The sequence below is a fragment of the Lolium perenne genome, chromosome 2, assembly GCF_019359855.2.
Source record: "Lolium perenne isolate Kyuss_39 chromosome 2, Kyuss_2.0, whole genome shotgun sequence".
Taxonomy (NCBI): domain Eukaryota; kingdom Viridiplantae; phylum Streptophyta; class Magnoliopsida; order Poales; family Poaceae; genus Lolium; species Lolium perenne.
This window is the reverse complement of record NC_067245.2, coordinates 290,536,843-290,557,322: the sequence shown is the minus strand read 5'-3', so window position 1 is coordinate 290,557,322 and position 20,480 is coordinate 290,536,843.

Below are 20,480 nucleotides of genomic sequence, written 5' to 3'. Positions count from 1 at the left end.
TCCTTTGTGTTGCTTCAAAACTTTCTACTAAGAATCTATTGCTTTATGAGTTAACTCCTATGCAAGTCTTATTGATGCTTGTCTTGAAAGTACTATTCATGAAAAGTCTTTGCTATATGATTCAGTTGTTTATTCATTGTCTTTACCATTGCTTTGAATCACTTCATTTATTACATATGCTTTACAATAGTATTGATCAAGATTATGATAGCATGTCACTTCAGAAATTATCCTTGTTATCGTTTACCTACTCGAGGGCGAGTAGGAACTAAGCTTGGGGATGCTTGATACGTCTCAAACGTATCTATAATTTCTTATGTTCCATGCTACATTTATGATGATACTCACATGTTTTATACACACTTTATGTCACTATTATGCATTTTCCAGCACTAACCTATTGACAAGATGCCGAAGAGCCAGTTGTTGTTTTCTACTGTTTTTGGTTTCAGAAATCCTACAAAGGAAATATTCTCGGAATTGGACGAAATCGACACCCAGGGTCTTATTTTTCCACGAAGCTTCCAGAAGACCGAAGGGGATACGGAGTGCGGCCACGAGGGCCCGTACCCATAGGGCGGCGCGGCCAGCATGGGGCCCGCGCCGGCCTATGGTGTGGGGCCCCTGCGCCGCCTCCAACCCTGCCCTTCCGCCTACTTATAGCCTTCGTCGCGAAAACCCCTGTACCGAGAGCCACGATACGGAAAACCTTCCAGAGACGCCGCCGCCGTCAATCCCATCTCGGGGGATTCAGGAGATCGCCTCCGGCACCCTGCCGGAGAGGGGAATCATCTCCCGGAGGACTCTTCATCACCATGATCGCCTCCGGATTGATGTGTGAGTAGTTCACCCCTGGACTATGGGTCCATAGCAGTAGCTAGATGGTTGTCTTCTCCTCATGTGCTATCATTGTTAGATCTTGTGAGCTGCCTATCATGATCAAGATCATATATTTGTAATGCTACATGTTGTGTTTGTTGGGATCCGATGAATATGGAATACTATGTTATGTTGATTATCAATCTATCATATATGTGTTGTTTATGATCTTGCATGCTCTCCGTTGCTAGTAGAGGCTCTGGCCAAGTTGATACTTGTAACTCCAAGAGGGAGTATTATGCTCGATGGGTTCATGCCTCCATTAAATCTGGGACAGTGACAGAAAGTTCTAAGGTTGTGGATGTGATGTTGCCACTAGGGATAAAACATCAATGCTTTGTCTAAGGATATTTGTGTTGATTACATTACGCACCATACTTAATGCAATTGTCTGTTGTTTGCAACTTAATACTGGAAGGGGTGCGGATGCTAACCTGAAGGTGGACTTTTTAGGTATAGATGCATGCTGGATAGCGGTCTATGTACTTTGTCGTAATGCCCGATTGAATCTCACACTACTCATCATGATATGTATGTGCATTGTTATGCCCTTTTTATTTGTCAATTGCCCAACTGTAATTTGTTCACCCAACATGCTATTTCTTATTGGAGAGACACCACTAGTGAACTGTGGACCCTGGTCCATTCTTTTACATCGAAATACAATCTACTGCAAACATTGTTCTCTGCTGCTCATTGCAAACAAACATCATTTTCCACACCATACATTTAATCCTTTGTTACAGCAAGCCGGTGAGATTGACAACCTCACTGTTAAGTTGGGGCAAAGTATTTTGATTGTGTTGTGCAGGTTCCACGTTGGCGCCGGAATCCCTGGTGTTGCGCCGCACTACACTCCTCCACCAACAACCTTCACGTGGCCCTTGAATCCTACTGGTTCGATAACCTTGGTTTCTTACTGAGGGAAAACTTGCTGCTGTACGGATCACACCTTTCTCTTGGGGTTCCCAACGGACGTGTGCTTAACGCGTTATCAAGCTCTTTTTCTGGCGCCGTTGCCGGAGAGATCAAGACACGCTGTAAGGGGAGGAGTCTCTCACTTCCAATCTCTTTACTTTGTTTTTGTCTTGCTTTACTTTATTTTATTTACTGCTTTGTTTGTGTTTGGGGGATGACCCCCGGTATGCCAAAGGCATGCCAAACCGGATGGTTTGAGCCATCAAAATACCGGTTTAATGTTTATACCGGAGCACAAAGATAAGTGTTTGGCTAAGTAAAGCTAAGCTGGTATCTCCAAGAGGGGTATACCGGAACCGGGTAAAGAAGACACCGGGCTACCGGTAAGAACAGAATGTCGGCAAGACCGGTCAAAGATTCTCTTCAGAGCTAGAGGACAAAGATGAGCTAAGCAAAGTAGCTTTAAACGAAGCCCTGGCGCCAAAGAGGAAGATGACGCTGAAAGAAGCCAGAGGACGTCAGCCTCCCTGATTAAAGAAGACCCCGGCGTCATCTATGATTAAAGTAACTTTGTAAAGTAGTTTGTCTAGTAAAAGATGCCATTAGGGTTTCTTCCTCTGTAAGCCACCCTCTCCCCTATATAAGGAGAGGGGGCACACCCATACACGGGACGATCGACCTAGAGACCCACCTTGTATGCACAAACCTGTATCCTGTAAAGATCAATGAAGAGAAGGATCTAGAGCAGAGTTCTTCCTTGTGTCTTTCTTCTTCTATCTCTAGTTCTTGAGGAAAGCACCCGGAAGTTCATCCAATCTAATCCAAAACCCTCACCCGAATCCTCTAGCGTCCATCCGGCCCCAATTCAAGCCATCCCGTGGCATCTGCTCGTTCACCACGACGACAGTTTGCTTTCTTTATATCAAAAATACAAAAAAACTAGTTACTTGAATTACTTTATTTACTGTCTTGTTTGCGTTCTCCATATTAAAAACACAAAAAATTAGTTACTTGCATTTACTTTATTTAGTTTGCTTTATTTACTACTGCTAAAATGGGTACTCCTGAGAATACTAAGTTGTGTGACTTCACAAGCACAAATAATAATGATTTCCTATGCACACCTATTGCTCCACCTGCTACTACAGCAGAATTTTATGAAATTAAACCTGCTTTATTAAATCTTGTTATGAGAGAGAAATTTTCTGGTGTTAGTTCTAATGATGCTGCTGCCCATCTTAATAATTTTGTTGAACTTTGTGAAATGCAAAAGTATAAGGATGTAGATGGTGACATTATAAAACTGAAATTGTTTCCTTTCTCCTTAAGAGGAAGAGCTAAAGATTGGTTGCTATCTTTGCCTAAGAATAGTATTGATTCATGGACTAAATGTAAGGATGCTTTCATTGGTAGATATTATCCTCCCGCTAAAATTATATCTTTGAGAAGTAGCATAATGAATTATAAGCATGGAAAGAATGAAATCTTTGGTAAAGAATTGCCCTACCCATGGACTGACTACTTGGATGATCATCCAAACCTTTTATGCAGGATTGAATTTTTCTTCGCGGAACCTATTGGATTCAGCTGCTGGAGGTACTTTTATATCCATCACTTTAGGCGCCGCAACAAAGTTTCTTGATGATATGATGATCAATTACTCTGAATGGCACACTGAAAGGACTCCACAAGGTAAGAAGGTAAATTCTGTTGAAGAAACCTCCTCCTTGAGTGATAAGATTGATGCTATTATGTCTATGCTTGTTAATGGTAGATCTAATGTTGATCCTAATAATGTTCCTTTAGCTTCATTGGTTGCTCAAGAAGAGCATGTTGATGTGAACTTCATTAAAAATAATAATTTCAACAACAATGCTTATAGGAATAATTCTGGTAACAACTATAGGCCATACCCTTCTAATAATACTAATGGTTATGGTAATTCTTATGGTAATTCTTACAACAATAATAGGAGTGTACCCCCTGGTCTTGAAGCCATGCTTAAAGAATTTATTAGTACACAAACTACTTTTAACAAATCTGTTGAAGATAAGCTTGGTAAAATTGATGTTCTTGCTTCTAAGGTTGATAGTCTTGCTGCTGATGTTGATCTTTTAAAATTGAAAGCTATGCCTAATGAAACTAAAGATATTAGGGATTTCTATTTTCGTGCCCTCGGTTCCTTAGTTGTGCTCAGTTTTCCCCAGCCCCTTAGTTTTTCCTCAGTTTTACCCTAGCCTTTGTCTGAAGACCCGCAGAAGGAGCTCAGACGGAAGGAATCCGTTTATTTGGACGTTCTGTGCTGACGTGTTGCGCCGCGTCGTCTGTGGGGCCGCGTCGCGTGGGGCTGGTAGAAAGGGACCGCGTGGGACAGGACGAGAAGCGTTTGGTTGCACGTGAGCAGGAGCTGGGTTTTGTCTCTCTCGGCCCAAATTGGCATTTTTAAAAGCACCTTTTCCCCTCTTTCTCTCTCTGTCTTTTTCACCAAATTAGTATCAAATCTAGAGAAGCTTCTATTTCTGTCTTTCTTCAATATGGCAGCAAATCTAGTAGCAAATCTCTGGGGTTATTTATGCCTTTTGGCCCTCGTTTTTTGCCCAATATGGCAGCAAATCTAGTAGCAAATCTAGAAGCTATTATATGATAAATTCACGAAAGATAATCGAGAAAACTAAGTATAATACATAGGTAAACTGCATACAGCAGCCAAAAGCAGCCAATAACATTGTTAATGTTCACGACAAACTAAGCTGCAAAAATATACAAGATCACGCACGCAATGTATGGACAACAAGAAGATTAGGATGAATGAATTTGTTCTTCATTCCTCCTCATATATTTCTCCGTCGCTCCATTCGTGCAATTCCCCAAGGAAATATTCATTGAACTCCTTCCGTCTGCAGTGTGAGGCCAATACATCCTCCAAACGGTATGGCCTGTGTTCATTTCTCAAACCGTAGAGTCCTATTCTATCCACACGTAGTGGCCACTCATCCCAGGCATTTGTATCATGAGAGTACGCTCTGATATAACCCAAATCCGTGTAGTAGATGCTGCCAGGTTGAAGTGTCGGGTACACTCTGGTGTCGACGGAGATACACCGGATAAAATTCACGAAGAAGGCATTACGCCAATGTTAGTGACCGGATGGAGAGAGCGGCTCGAGTGTCCACACGGTACACCAATGGTTTGCCCGCCAAAGCCGCGCCGACCAACAACACAAGCGCAGATCACCATCCGACTTCACAAGGTAGAACTTCGACGTCCAAGTTCTGGAAATGAAATTAGTGTCTCCATCTTGACGGTTTCGCGCGCTGCAATCAGATATTGGTGCACACTATTCTTCCGATCTCAAAATTGTCCGGTTACCGCATACGCTTCACCATTGAACGGGGTAATGCAACGGAAAACATGGTTCTTGATCGAAAATCTTCCTTCTCCCCAATCCCCATCTTCATTTATATCCTTAGTTGGAGTGCTCTCATCGACCCAACCAATTTCTGGCGGGTAATGTGTGGCAACGAAGACCATAGTCGGGGATTTGATAACGGCGATCGATTTCAGAAAAACAGATGGCATCTGCGCCTCAAACATCGTGTTCGATTTCTTTGTGAGTGGGTTCAGCGGCCGTATCTTGTGCGAGCGGGTTCTTCTGAGCAAGCACGATGACGCCACGGGAAAAGCCGACGAAGTAGAATCTAAAATATATTGAAAAGATAACATTCAGCACTAAGATTGAAAATAAGATCTATGGTGACGCCACGGGAAAAGCCGAGAATTTGAACCTTGCACGAACTGCAGATAGATCTATGGTGACGTAGCGGGATGTGCCGAGATGGAGGAAGGTGAACTCAGCGGCGCGTGGAAGGGCGTGGTGTAGCATGATCCATTCGTGCAGGTGCACGTCGGGATCGGGTAAACCTGAGCGCCAATTTCTACAGACTTGCCTCATAGCGAGTAGCTGTCCACGTACTCCTCTTTCGCCAATAAGCATTCGCCGATCTTGTGAAGTGGTCCGTCGGCCGTGAGACCGGCCCGGTTCACGGAGGCGCCGCGCTTGGATGCGCCGCTCGGATGCGCCGCCCTCGGAGGCGACGGGCTCGCGGCGACGGGCTCGGCGGCGACGGGCTCGGCGGCGACGGGCTCGGAGGCGACGGGTTCGGAGGCGACGGGGCTCGGAGGCGACGGGCTCGGGGCGATGGCCGCCGGCGCATTCTTCTTCTCCATCGCCGGCAGGGAGGGCTCGTACGGCGGTTGGGGTTTTTTGGAGAAGTTGATGGGACGTGAAGGGGTGGTTTCGTGCGTGAGCGATAATGAGACGTGTGTGCGAGAGGAGGGAGGAGAGAGGGGCTTACGCGTCCTAAATGCGACCCGCGTCAACAATGGCACGTCTTCCACGTCCGCACCGCGACACGCGTCAACAATGGCACGTCTTCCACTTCGCACCGCAACACGCGTCCTCGAGTCTAACCCTGGAAATTTAGATATACTCATGTATACCCTCGAGTCATATACTAGCATTTTTGTATGCTCAGTTTTCACCTTGAGTGCTAATACCGGCTAGTGCAATATACTCGCTTTTACCCTCAAGTGGCTGGTCAACAGAGAGTCAACAAATGGGATTAACTAGTTAAATGAGTTATTTAATGTGCAAAAAATTCCGAAAAGGAGTGGCACTTACTCATGGAGTCTTTACCACAAATTTCCACTTCTCAAATCATAGATAAATCGTAGATAAATCAAGTTTCACCACAAATTGCCACTTCTCAAATCACCTAGTAGCTATGAAGGTGCATGGTTTTCCATAATAAGCCCTACCCAAAACAGCTTTCCCCAAAACATACTTTGTCCGAATGAGACCATAATTTTCACACTCATGTAGATTTGTATTGCAAATAGTTTGAGGTAGGCCAAGATGGGTTTCATTGTACAAAACACGCATTTTCCATTTTTTAAATCTCATATTTGAATCCCTTAGTCTGTTTACTACTCACTTGCCCTTGGTTTCTTGATACTACTCAGTTTTGCCCTCTCCCTTCACAAACTCTCACGACGCCCAACATTGCCCTGATTGGTCTAGCCCATGTCACGCGGATCGTGCCCGACGACCGTTGATCGTATGATCTAACGGGCAGGATAACCCTATCTCTCTCTCTCGGTCGGGCCACCACCCTCTCTCTCTCTCTCGTCGGTTAGCTTCACGCAAATTTTGGTTTTCTGCATTATTTTTCACGAGCTAAATTATAAACTCTTTTTAGGCATTACTTTTCACGCAAAAAATGATAAACCATCACCGATTTGTTGTAGCCATTACTTTTCACGCACAAAAATGATACACCATCACCCATTTCGTGTACCCATTACTTTTCACGCAAAAAATGATAAACCATCACCGATTTTGTTGTAGCCATTACTTTTCACGCACAAAAATGATAAACCATCACCGATTTGTTGTAGCCATTACTTTTCACGCACAAAAATGATACACCATCACCCATTTCGTGTAGCCATTACTTTTCACGCAAAAAATGATACACCATCACCCATTTCTTGTACCCATTACTTTTCACGCAAAAAACGATAAACCATCACCGATTTCTTGTAGCCATTACTTTTCACGCACAAAAATGATACACCATCACCCATTTCGTGTACCCATTACTTTTCACGCAAAAAAATGATAAACCATCACCGATTTTGTTGTAGCCATTACTTTTCACGCACAAAAATGATAAACCATCACCGATTTGTTGTAGCCATTACTTTTCACGCACAAAAATGATACACCATCACCCATTTCGTGTAGCCATTACTTTTCACGCAAAAAATGATACACCATCACCCATTTCTTGTACCCATTACTTTTCACGCAAAAAACGATAAACCATCACCGATTTCTTGTAGCCATTACTTTCCTTTTAGGCATTACTTTTCACGGTAAAATGATAAACTATACCCCCACAACGGTCGACTCCTCCTTAATTTATTGTGTATAAACCCCCACAACGGTCATCTCCTCCTTATTTTATTGTGTAAACCCTACAACGGTCATCTCTCCCTTATAAACACCCACACGGCCATCCCTTGTGTCAATAGGTTCTGCCTCTCTCTTCTTTTCGTTCACATACACTTTATCCATTGCCATGGCTTCCACGTCTCGGACGCGGACCGGAAGGGGAAGGGGAAGGGGAAGGGAAGTGGATCATCATCATTGCCACCACCACCGTCAACACCGCCATTGATCATAGAGGAGTTCTTCATCGTCGTCTATGAAGACCCTTTGGTCAAGAAGGTACGTACGCGTTCCCACATATATGATGCATGTGATTAATTATGGGCATGTTCTAAAAAACCTTTAATTTCAAGGGTTCCCTAATTTCAAACGATCGGCGCTCGATCTCTTTGCAGAACTCCCAAAAAATTTGCGGACTATCTTGACGGCAAGGAGCCGGCTAAGGTGTATCTGCGAGCAGCTGACTGCGGTCCTCGTCTCTGGACCGTGGAGGTCCTATTTGACGGACAAGGCCGGATGTACCTCGACAAGGGCTGGGAGAAATTCGCCATCGCGCACGGTGTGGATTTCGGCTGGTTCGTACACTTCAAATATGAAGGCGATGATGTGCTCACAGTGAAGGTGTTCGACGGAACAATGTGCAGGAGGTACTACTACTCGGACGACGAAGATGCGACGATGAAAGCGACGACGACGTGAAGCCATGCATCCATCCCCTTTAGATAATTAAGGGGATTATGACCAAGAATATATATGTAGCTTCATATGCATCGATTTAGAGATCTAGCTATTTTCTATATATTATGCATGTAAAAAATAATATCGCATTTCCACTATTATTCGAGCACCACATCCTCCAAACGATGCCGATGCCGATGCCGATATCGGCATGGTCAGAACGGCTATGCTCGCCGCCACTGCTAGGTCAACGTCGGGATACACAATGTTTAGCATAAGAGTCACTTTAGATTAAGCTGCGAAAATGGGCTGAGGCGACCCCTACAGAGCGGCTCTATATTATATTCTCTAAATAAAATAGACGACCACAGCGGTCATTGGCTGCGGAGGCCCCACAGAGCGGCAATATATAATTTTCTATAAATAAATAGACGACCCACTGGTCATTGGCTGCGGCAGCCCCATAGAGCGGCCCCATTTGTCATTGGCAGCACCGCGTATACAATCAGGAAATAAAACGGCCCACGCGTCAGCGGTAGATAGATCCACCCGTCAGCACGAGACGGTCAGCGAGGAACTGACCTCACGGTAACGGTAAGGCCTCTGACCTGACGGCAACCCGCGTCTTCGAGGGGTTTCAAACTAGAGGGAGGGGAAAACTGAGGAAAAACTAACGAGCTGGGGAAAACTGAGTACAACTAACGAAGCAGGGGCACGAAAATAGAAATCCCAAGATATTAAGTCATTTTCTGCAGCAAACGCTATCCAAGTTCGAATTAATGAAAATATTAGATTGATGGCTGAATTTCATGCTAGGTGGGAAAGAGAAGAAAAATTTGCTAAAGAGAATAATGTAGCTAAAGTTTGAACTATTACCACCACTAGTAATGTTGATGCTTCACATGTTGCTAAACCTCCTACTATCAATGGTAAAATAATTGGTGTTAGAAATGTTTCTACTCCTAATGCAAAGCGTGCAAAACTGCCTGAAACTGCTAAAACTGCTGAAACTACTTGTGATAAAACTGCTGAAATTTTTCAAACTATTGGGGACAATGATCCCATTGCTTTAGATCATAATGGTTTAGATTTTGATGATTGCCACATCTCTGAAGTTATAAAGTTCTTACAAAAACTTGCTAGAAGTCCTAATGCTAGTGCTATAAATCTGGCCTTTACAAAACATATTACAAATGTTCTTATTAAAGCTAGAGAAGAGAAATTGAAACTTGAAACTTCTATTCCTAGGAAGTTGGAAGATGGTTGGGAGCCCATCATTAAGATGAAGGTCAATGATTTTGATTGTAATGCTTTATGTGATCTTGGTGCAAGTATTTCTGTTATGCCTAAGAAAATCTATGAGATGTTTGACTTGCCACCATTGAAAAATTGTTATTTGGATGTTAATCTCGCTGATAATTCTACAAAGAAACCTTTGGGGAGGATTGATAATGTTCGCATTACGGTTAACAATAACCTTGTCCCCGTTGATTTTGTTGTCTTGGATATTGAATGCAATGCATCTTGTCCCATTATTTTGGGAAGACTTTTTCTTCGAACTGTTGGTGCTATTATTGATATGAAGGAAGGAAATATTAAATATCAATTTCCTCTCAAGAAAGGTATGGAACACTTCCCTAGAAAGAGAATGAAGTTACCTTATGATTCTATTATTAGAACAAATTATGATGTTGATGCTTCATCTCTTGATAATACTTGATTCACACTTTCTGCGCCTAGCTGAAAGGCGTTAAAGAAAAGCGCTTATGGAAAACAACCCATTATTTTACTTCTGCACTTTTGTTTTATATTTGAGTCTTGGAAGTTGTTACTACTGTAGCAACCTCTACTTATCTTTATTTTATTGCATTGTTGTGCCAAGTAAATGTTGGAGATATGCCCAAGAGGCAATAATAAAAGTGGTTATTATATATCTTTATGTTTATGATGAATGTTTATATACCATGCTATAATTGTATTAACCGAAACATTGATACATGTGTGTTATGTAAACAACAATGAGTCCCTAGTATGCCTCTTAACTAGCTTGTTGATTAATAGATGATTAGTTTCATAATCATGAACATTGGATGTTATTGATAACAAGGTTATATCATTATATGAATGATATAATGGACACACCCAATTAAGCGTAGCATAAGATCACGTCATTAAGTTATTTGCTATAAGCTTTCGATACATAGTTACCTAGTCCTTTCGACCATGAGATCATGTAAATCACTTATACCGGAAAGATACTTTGATTACATCAAACGCCACTGCGTAAATGGGTGGTTATAAAGGTGGGATTAAGTATCCGGAAAGTATGAGTTGAGGCATATGGATCAACAGTGGGATTTGTCCATCCCGATGACGGATAGATATACTATGGGCCCTCTCGGTGGAATGTCGTATAATGTCTTGCAAGCATATGAATAAGTTCATAAGAGACCACATACCACGGTACGAGTAAAGAGTACTTGTCAGGATACGAGGTTGAACAAGGTATAGAGTGATACCGATGATCAAACCTCGGACAAGTAAAATATCGCGTGACAAAGGGAATTGGTATCGTATGTGAATGGTTCATTCGATCACTAAGTCATCGTTGAATATGTGGGAGCCATTATGGATCTCCAGATCCCGCTATTGGTTATTGGTCGGAGAGAGTTCTCACCCATGTCCACATAGTTCGCGAACCGTAGGGTGACACACTTAAGGTTTGATGTTGTAATAGTAGAACTTGAATATGGAATGGAGTTCGAAGTTTTGTTCGGAGTCTCGGATGGGATCCCGGACATCACGAGGAGTTCCGGAATGGTCCAGATAATAAGATTCATATATAGGAAGTCATTTTATAAGTTTTAAAATGATCCGGTGAATTTATGGAAGGTTCTAGAAAAGTCCGGAAGAATTCACTTTGGAAGGCGGAGTCCCGGTGGGACTCCACCACCCATGGCCGGCCAACCCTAGAGCGGGGAGTCCAAGGTGGACTCCACCAAGGGGGCCGGCCACCCCCCTCATGGAAGGGTGGGAATCCCACTTGGGTGGGAGTCCCACCTTGGGTAGGTTTCCCTACAACATGGAAGGTTTTGGGTTGGGGTCTTATTCGAAGACTTGTAGTCCAACACTCAGGGGTTCCACCTATATAATGAGGGGCCAAGGGGAGGGGGCCGACCACCACAAAGCCACAAGCTGGCCGCACCCCATAGAGGCCGGCCACCCCCTCTCCCCAAACCCTAGCCGCCCCACTCCTCCCCCTCTCCCGCAACGCTTAGCGAAGCTCCGCCGGAGATCTCCATCGCCACCGCCACCACGCCGTCGTGCTGCCGGATTCAAGGAGGAGCTACTACTTCCGCTGCCCGCTGGAACGGGGAGGTGGACTTCGTCTTCATCAACACCGAACGTGTGACCGAGTACGGAGGTGCTGCCCGATTGTAGCACCGTCAAGATCTTCTACGCGCTTTTGCAAGCGGCAAGTGATCGTCTACCGCAGCAACAAGAGCCTCATCTTGTAGGCTTTGGAAATCTTCAAGGGTGAGTCTCATTCGTCCCCTCGTTGCTCCCGTCTTCTAGATTGCATCTTGGCTTGGATTGCATTCTCGCGGTAGGAAATTTTTTGTTTTCTATGCAACGAATCCCAACAGTGGTATCAGAGCCGTGTCTATGCATAGATGGTTGCACGAGTAGAACACAATGGTTTTGTGGGCGTTGATGCTTATGTTGTCTTTAGTTTGAGTACTTTGCATCTTTGTGGCATAGTGGGATGAAGCGGCTCGGGCTAACTTTACATGACCGCGTTCATGAGACTTGCTCCTCGTTCGACATGCAACTTGTATTGCATAAGAGGCTTTGTGGGTGTCTGTCTCTCCTACTATAGTGAAGATTCAATTTACTCTTCTATTGACAACACTAGTATCACCGTTGTGGTTCATGTTCGTAGGTAGATTAGATCTCACTCGAAAACTCTAAACCACGTAAAATATGCAAACCAAATTAGAGACGTCTAACTTGTTTTTGCAGGGTTTGGTGATGTGATATGGCCATAATGTGATGATGAATATGTATGAGATGATCATTATTGTATTGTGGCAACCGGCAGGAGCCTTATAGTTGTCTTTAAATTTCATGTTGAGTAGTATTTCAAAGAAGTTGTAATAGTTGCTACATGGGAGAACAATCATGAAGACGGCGCCATTGACCATGACGCTACGCCGACGATGATGGAGATCATGCCCGTTGATGATGGAGATCATGTCCGTGCTTTGGAGATGAAGATCAAAGGCGCAAAGACAAAAGGGCCATATCATATCACATATGAACTGCATGTGATGTTAATCCTTTTATGCATCTTATTTTGCTTAGATCGCGACGGTAGCATTATAAGATGATCCCTCTCACTAAAATATCAAGATAATAAAGTGTTCATCCTTAGTAGCACCGTTGCCAAGACTTGTCGTTTCGAAGCATCTCGTGATGATCGGGTGTGATAGAATCAACAAGTGCATACAACGGGTGCAAGCCAGTTTTGCACATGCGGATACTAAGGCGTCCTTGACGAGCCTAGAATGTACAGACATGGTCTCGGAACACGTGATACCGAAAGGTAGAGCATGAATCATATGATTGATATGATGAACACTTTGAGTGTTCGCCATTGAAGTTGCATCTTGTCTCGTGATGATCGGACTTGGTGTGGTGGATTTGGTTCGTGTGATCACTAAGACAATTCGAGGGATATTGTTTTGAGTGGGAGTTCACCTAGTTTTTAATTATGTTGAATTAAAATTTGAACTCAATTTGTCATAAACTTAGTCTAAACTATTGCAAATATATGTTGTAGATATGGCGTCCCCAATCAATTTTAACCAGTTCCTAGAGAAAGAAAAGCTTAAGAGCAATGGTAGCAACTTCACCGACTGGTTCCGTCATGTGAGGATCTTCCTCACTGGTGGAAACCTGCAATATGTGCTTGATGCACCGCTAGGTGACCCTCCTACAGAAACTGAAACCGATGAAGTAAAGAACGTTTACGAGACTCGGAAAACTCGGTACTCTCAAGTTCAGTGTGCCATCCTATGCAGTCTGGAAGCCGATCTTCAAAAATGTTTTGAGCACCACGATCCTCATGAGTTGGTCAATGAGCTGAAAGCTATCTTTTAAACTCATACGGCCGTGGAATGCTATGAAGCATCGAAACACTTCTTCAGCTGCATGATGGAAGAAGGAAGCTCCGTTAGTGAGCACATGCTTGCCATGACCGGGCATGCGAAGAAACTCAGTGACTTGGGAATAGTGATTCCTAACAGACTGGGGATTAATCGTGTCCTTCAATCACTGCCACCTAGTTACAAAAACTTTGTGATGAACTACAATATGCAGAACATGAACAAAGAGTTACCTGAACTCTTCGCCATGCTAAAGTCTGCTGAGATTGAGATCAAGAAAGAGCACCAAGTGTTGATGGTCAACAAGACCACCAGTTTCAAGAAACAGGGCAAGTCTAAGGGAAAATTCAAGAAGGGTGGCAAGAAAGCTGCCACGCCTCCTATGAAACCTAAGAACGGCCCTAAGCCTGATGCTGAGTGCTATTCTGCCAAGGAGAAGGGACACTGGAAGCGTAATTGCTCCAAGTATCTGGCTGATCTGAAGAGCGGCCTTGTCAAGAAGAAGAAAGAAGGTATATCTGATATACATGTTATAGATGTTTATCTTACTGGTTCTCGTACTAGTACCTGGGTATTTGATACTGGTTCGGTTGCTCATATTTGTAACTCGAAACAGGAACTAAAGAATAAACGAAGACTATTGAAGGATGAAGTGACGATGCGCATTGGAAACGGATCCAAAGTCGATGTGATCGATGTCGGCACACTTCCTCTACATCTACCTTCGGGATTAGTTTTAAGCCTAAATAATTGTTATTTTGTACCCACGTTGAGCATGAACATTATATCTGGATCTTGTTTAATGCAAGACGGTTATTCATTCAAGTCTGAGAATAATGGTTGTTCTATTTTTATGAATAATATCTTTTATGGTCGAGCACCTGAAAAGAATGGCTTATTTCTGTTAGATCTCGATAGTAGTGATACACATATACATAACATTGATGCTAAGCGAATTAGATTGAATGATAATTCTACTTATATGTGGCACTGTCGTCTTGGTCATATTGGAGTGAAACGCATGAAGAAACTCCATACCGATGGATTACTTGAATCACTTGACTTTGAGTCACTTGATAGATGCGAAGCATGTCTGATGGGAAAAATGACTAAGACTCCATTCTCTGGTATTATGGAGCGAGCTACAGACTTATTGGAAATCATACATACTGATGTGTGCGGACCAATGAGTGTAGCATTGCGCGGTGGTTATCGTTATGTTCTAACCTTCACAGATGATCTGAGTAGATATGGGTATATCTATTTCATGAAACATAAATCCGAAACTTTCGAGAAGTTTAAGGAATTCCAAAGTGAAGTAGAAAATCAACGTAACAAGAAGATTAAATTTCTACGATCTGATCGTGGAGGTGAATATCTGAGTTATGAGTTTGGCATGCATTTAAAGAAATGCGGAATACTTTCACAATTGACACCACCGGGAACACCACAACGAAACGGTGTGTCCGAACGTCGTAATCGAACTCTCTTAGATATGGTTCGTTCTATGATGTCTCTTACTGATTTGCCTTTATCATTTTGGAGTTATGTATTAGAGACAGCCGCATTCACTTTAAATAGAGCACCATCAAAATCCGTTGAAACGACACCGTATGAATTATGGTTTAATAAGAAACCTAAGCTGTCCTTCCTTAAAGTTTGGGGTTGCGAAGCCTATGTAAAAAGGTTACAACCGGACAAGCTAGAACCCAAAGTGGAGAAATGCATCTTCATAGGATACCCTAAGGAAACTATAGGGTACACTTTCTATCACAGATCCGAAGGCAAAAATATTTGTTGCTAAAAACGGAACCTTTCTTGAGAAAGAATTTCTCACTAAAGAAGTGACTGGAAGAAAAGTAGAACTCGATGAGATTGATGAATCTTCACTCGTTGATCAGAGTAGCGCAGTACCGGAAGTTGTTCCTGTGCCGCCTACACCGGCAACGGAGGAAGCTAATGATAATGATCATGAAACTTTGAACGAGGAAACTACTGAACCTCGCAGATCGACAAGGGAACGTGCCACTCCTGATTGGTATGATCCTTGTCTAAATTTCATGATCGTAGACAACAATGATGAAGACCATGCGACGTATGAAGAAGCGATGATGAGCCCAGATTCCAACAAATGGCAAGAAGCCATGAAATCCGAAATGGAATCCATGTATGATAACAAAGTGTGGACTTTGGTGGACTTACCTGATAGCCGCAATGCTGTCGAGAATAAATGGATCTTCAAGAGAAAAATAGATGCTGATGGTAATATTACTGTCTACAAAGCTCGACTTGTCGCAAAGGGTTTCTGACAAATTCAAGGTGTTGACTACGATGAGACTTTCTCACCTGTAGCAAATCTAAAATCTGTGAGGATTTTGTTAGCAATAGCTGCATTTTTCGATTATAAGATTTGGCAGATGGATGTCAAAACGACGTTCCTTAATGGAGACATTGAGGAAGAGTTGTATATGGTACAACCCAAAGGTTTTGTCGATCCTAAAAATGCTGACAAAGTATGCGAACTTCAGCGTTCAATTTATGGACCGAAGCAAGCATCGAGAAGTTGGAACCGACGCTTTGATAAGGTGATCAAAGACTTCGGGTTTATACAGTGTCATGGAGAGGCCTGTATTTACAAGAAAGTGAGTGGGAGCTCTGTAGCGTTCCTGATATTATATGTAGATGACATATTATTGATTGGGAATGATATAGAACTATTAAAAGCGATGTAAAAGGTTATTTGAATAATAGTTTTTCAATGAAAGACCTTGGTGAAGCATCGTATATATTAGGCATCAAGATTTATAGAGATAGATCAAGACGCCTAATAGGGCTATCACAGAGTACATACCTGGACAAGATTCTAAAAAAGTTTAGAATGGACGAAAGTAAGAAAGGATTCTTACCTATGTTACCAGGCAAGGTCTTGAGTAAGACTCAAGGTCCGGCTACGGTAGAAGAAAGAGAAAGGATGAGTCAGATCCCCTATGCCTCGGCAGTAGGCTCTATCATGTATGCCATGCTATGTACTAGACCGGATATAGCACATGCTGTTAGTTTGACTAGCAGATATCAAAGTGATCTAGGGATGGAACACTGGACAGCGGTCAAGAATATCCTGAAGTACTTGAAAAGAACTAAGGATATGTTTCTTTGTTATGGAGGTGACCAAGAGCTCATTGTAACAAGTTACACCGATGCAAGTTGGAACACTGATCCTGATGACTCTAAGTCTCAGTCTGGGTACGTGTTTATATTGAATGGTGATGCGAAGTGGACAAGCTCGAAGCGGTGCACGGTGGCGAAGTCTTCAACGTAATCGAGTACATAGCGGCTTCCGGAGGCTTCATCGAAGCGGTATGGATGAAGAGGTTCATTGTAGAGCTCGGTGTGGTTCCTAGTGCATTGGACCCACTAGTCATCTACTGTGACAACATGGGTGCCATCGCCAATGCACAAGAACCAAGGTCACACAAGAGGCTGAAGCATATCAAGCTGCGTTATCACTCGATTCGCAAGTACATCGAAGATGGAGAAGTAAAGATTTGCAAAGTACACACTGATCTGAATGTAGCAGATCCATTGACTAAAGCTCTCCCTAGGGCAAAGCATGACCAACACCAGAATTCCATGGGTGTTAGGTACCTTACAATGTAATCTAGATTATTGACTCTAGTGCAAGTGGGAGACTGTTGGAGATATGCCCAAGAGGCAATAATAAAAGTGGTTATTATATATCTTTATGTTTATGATGAATGTTTATATACCATGCTATAATTGTATTAACCGAAACATTGATACATGTGTGTTATGTAAACAACAATGAGTCCCTAGTATGCCTCTTAACTAGCTTGTTGATTAATAGATGATTAGTTTCATAATCATGAACATTGGATGTTATTGATAACAAGGTTATATCATTATATGAATGATGTAATGGACACACCCAATTAAGCGTAGCATAAGATCACGTCATTAAGTTATTTGCTATAAGCTTTCGATACATAGTTACCTAGTCCTTTCGACCATGAGATCATGTAAATCACTTATACCGGAAAGGTACTTTGATTACATCAAACGCCACTGCGTAAATGGGTGATTATAAAGGTGGAATTAAGTATCCGGAAAGTATGAGTTGAGGCATATGGATCAACAGTGGGATTTGTCCATCCCGATGACGGATAGATATACTCTGGGCCCTCTCGGTGGAATGTCGTCTAATGTCTTGCAAGCATATGAATAAGTTCATAAGAGACCACATACCACAGTACGAGTAAAGAGTACTTGTCAGGAGACGAGGTTGAACAAGGTATAGAGTGATACCGATGATCAAACCTCGGACAAGTAAAATATCGCGTGACAAAGGGAATTGGTATCGTATGTGAATGGTTCATTCGATCACTAAGTCATCGTTGAATATGTGGGAGCCATTATGGATCTCCATATCCCGCTATTGGTTATTGGTCGGAGAAAGTTCTCACCCATGTCCACATAGTTCGCGAACCGTAGGGTGACACACTTAAGGTTTGATGTTGTAATAGTAGACCTTGAATATGGAATGGAGTTCGAAGTTTTGTTCGGAGTCTCGGATGGGATCCCGGACATCACGAGGAGTTCCGGAATGGTGCGGAGAATAAGATTCATATATAGGAAGTCATTTTATAAGTTTTAAAATGATCCGGTGAATTTATGGAAGGTTCTAGAAAAGTCCGGAAGAATTCACTTTGGAAGGCGGAGTCCCGGTGGGACTCCACCACCCATGGCCGGCCAACCCTAGAGGGGGGAGTCCAAGGTGGACTCCACCAAGGGGGCCGGCCACCCCCCCTCATGGAAGGGTGGGAATCCCACTTGGGTGGGAGTCCCACCTTGGGTAGGTTTCCCTACAACATGGAAGGTTTTGGGTTGGGGTCTTATTTGAATACTTCTAGTCCAACACTTGGGGGTTCCACCTATATAATGAGGGGCCAAGGGGAGGGGGCCGTCCACCACAAAGCCACAAGCTGGCCGCACCCCATAGAGGCCGGCCACCCCCTCTCCCCAAACCCTAGCCGCCCCACTCCTCCCCCTCTCCCGCAACGCTTAACGAAGCTCCGCCGGAGATCTCCATCGCCATCGCCACCACGCCGTCGTGCTGCCGGATTCAAGGAGGAGCTACTACTTCCGCTGCCCGCTGGAACGGGGAGGTGGACGTCGTCTTCATCAACACCGAACGTGTGACCGAGTACGGAGGTGCTGCCCGATTGTAGCACCGTCAAGATCTTCTACGCGCTTTTGCAAGCGGCAAGTGATCGTCTACCGCAGCAACAAGAGCCTCATCTTGTAGGCTTTGGAAATCTTCAAGGGTGAGTCTCGTTCGTCCCCTCGTTGCTCCCGTCTTGTAGATTGCATCTTGGCTTGGATTGCGTTCTCGCGGTAGGAAATTTTTTGTTTTCTATGCAACGAATCCCAACAGTAAAGTCTTTGATAGTAAGGTTGATACTAGATTTGGATTACTGCGCAGAAACAGATTTCTTGCTGTCACGAATTTGAGTAGCCCCCTCTGTAGGTAACTCAGAAAAATCTGCCAATTTACGTGAATGATCCTCAGATATGTACGCAACTTTCATTCAATTTGAGCTTTTCATCTGAGCAAGTTAAGTGCCCCTAAAAAAATTGTCTTTACGGACTGTTCTGTTTTGACAGATTCTGCCTTTTATTTCGCATTGCCTCTTTTGCTATGTTGGATGGATTTCTTTGTTCCATTAACTTTCAGTAGCTTTGTGCAATATCCAGAAGTGTTAAGAATGATTATGTCACCTCTGAATATGTGAATTTTTGATTATGCACTAACCCTCTAATGAGTTTGTTTTGAGTTTGGTGTGGAGGAAGTTTTCAAGGGTCAAGAGAGGAGGATGATACAATATGATCAAGAAGAGTGAAAACTCTAAGCTTGGGGATGCCCCCGTGGTTCATCCCTGCATATTTCAATAAGACTCAAGCATCTAAGCTTGGGAATACCCAAGGCATCCCCTTCTTCATCGACAACTTATCAGGTCACCTCTAGTGAAACTATATTTTTATTCCGTCACATCTTATGTGCTTTACTTGGAGCGTCTGTATGTTTTTGTTTTTGTTTGAATAAAATCGGATCCTAGCATTCTTTGTTTGGGAGAGAGACACGCTCCGCTGTTGCATATGAACACTGGTGTTCTTAGCTTTACTTTTAATGTTCATGGCGAAGGTGGAAACTTCTTCGTTCATTGTTATTTGGTTGGAAACAGAAAATGCTTCATGTGGTAATTGGTATATTGTTTTGAATAATTTGATACTTGGCAATTGTTGTGCTCAATAGATCATGTTTAAGCTCTTGCATCATGTACTTTGCACCTATTAATGAAGAACTACCATAGAGCTTGTTGAAATTTGGTTTGCATGATTGGTCTCTCTAAAGTCTAGATATTTTCTGGTGAGGTGTTTGAACAACAAGGAAGACAGTGTAGAGTCTTATAATGCTTGCAATATGTTCTTATGTAAGTTTTGCTGTACCGGTTCATACTTGTGTTTGCTTCAAACAACCTTGCTAGCCAAAGCCTTGTACTGAGAGGGAATTCTTCTCGTGCATCCAAATCCTTGAGCCAAAAAATATGCCACTTGTGTCCACCATACCTACCTACTACATGGTATTTCTATGCCATTCCAAAGTAAATTGCTTGAGTGCTACCTTTAAAATTTCATTCCTTGTCTTTGCAATAGATAGCTCATGGGAAAATAGCTTAAAAACTATTGTGGTAATGAATATGTCGCTTATGTATCTTAGTTCTTATAAGTTGCTTGTTGAGCGGTAA